This window comes from Alligator sinensis, unplaced genomic scaffold, assembly GCF_000455745.1.
Source record: "Alligator sinensis unplaced genomic scaffold, ASM45574v1 scaffold720_1, whole genome shotgun sequence".
Classification (NCBI taxonomy): domain Eukaryota; kingdom Metazoa; phylum Chordata; order Crocodylia; family Alligatoridae; genus Alligator; species Alligator sinensis.
This window is the reverse complement of record NW_005842026.1, coordinates 2,354,870-2,356,701: the sequence shown is the minus strand read 5'-3', so window position 1 is coordinate 2,356,701 and position 1,832 is coordinate 2,354,870.

Below are 1,832 nucleotides of genomic sequence, written 5' to 3'. Positions count from 1 at the left end.
ATTTGTCCCCACTGATTTCTTTCAGGGCATCTAACATTCTTTCTAGCAATTTTGTTTCACTATGTCTACATTTTTATTAACGAGAAGCTTCTATGTATTGAAAATGTTGGAATTAACATTTGGCAAAACTATTAGTTTACTGTGTGCCACAGTTCTATCGTCACAGGGTGGCTACTGTCTGATCTTCCAAGTATTTTCAAATTGCTTGTATGATAGGACAGCAATGAATAAAACAGCATGATTAATTTGTTTTTGGATCCACTTGTAGGCAGAAATAAAAAAGGTTTACAGTAATCAGAACAGAGGCTTGATAAATATCCCGTAAGGAAGAGAAATGACACAATAAAAAATATTTATTTGATTGCTTAGAAGAGAGCTATAAACTTCATCTTAATTAGGCTGAGCTGTTTTGAAATTCATCCTGAAAGTTATCATACATTTCAAAATGATAAGGCCTAATCTTCCTTCTGCTGAAACCAATAGTGACATTCACATTGAAGTTAAGAAGAATGTTTGTTGCCACTGACAGCAGTAAGTAGCCAGAAAATTATTCACAGTTCTTTCACAAAGTGTTGGAAGAGGTTTCTGTGTGTGGCTATATCTGGAAGACAATCAGTTGTGAACTTTTCAAACAGAACCTTATGCAGCTCCTTGGAAAATTTGTCTTTATAGATGTTTACTGTCTAAGGTCTGATCCAAAGCCCATTGGATTTAGTAGGAGGTTTTGTCTCAATTCCACTGGACTTTGGATTTGTGCCTAAAGTCTCAAAATAGCTCCTATTCATGATTTCTGTTTGTTTTATATGGGAATTAGATTATGTCTTCAATGGCATTAGATTGTAAAGGAGGGTGTATGTAGTTTTTATAGCATCATTTAATTGCATAGCTAAACTGTTAGATTCAGAGTGTTCTAATAAGAAGGCAATTAGAGAACCAAAACCACGTTGTAATTAATAAATCAATGTTAGCGGAGCTTTGCATTGACAAAAGCGTCCCTCTGCACCCCAATGATGAGTACACTGTAGAAAAAGGGCCCTTGGAAAACAGGACTTTAAAACTGGCACAGGTTCTTGGCGAGTCTTATCCCATAACAAACATATGGGGGATATGTAGTATTGTAGTGAGTCTTATCCCATAACAAACATATGGGGGATCTGTAGTTTTGTAGGGGGTGCCCTGCCACAACCACAGGGGAGCCCCAGCTTGGACTGATGCTTGAACATTTCCCTGGAAGGTGTGGATGCACAAGGTCTGTCTGGGATGATGTGCCTGAGGTGACCTGCTGCAGATGGTGATTTACCACTACGAAACACATCACCTATGTCGCTTGGCTCTCAGCATGAACTCCTGTAGGCTCTCACAGGTGTGTGTTATGAGCCAGCTCATCCCCAGCAAAGCTGCATGCATGCTCATCATTTTGATCCCTGTGGGCTTTGCAAAGAAACCTTACAAAGAGATCAGCCCTTCTGTTGCCCTGGGGGGTCAGGCCAACTCTCAGGATCTCAATATTGCACTGTTAGACAGGAGGGTGTGACACAATTGCACATATACAAAACACACACACTTCAATTAGGTGCATACACACACACACACACACACACACACACACACACTACCAGCTCAGGCACATACACATTCAAACCAGCCTAGGCACATGCATATCTATCACCAATTCAAGCACATACACCATACACCCCAAAAGTTACCACAGATCACTAATTTGTATATCATGCACACAATGCCATACACACACACACGCAACTCAGATACACACACGTTCAAAATAACCAGTCTAGGTTCATGCACACCTATCACCAGTTTAAGCCCATACA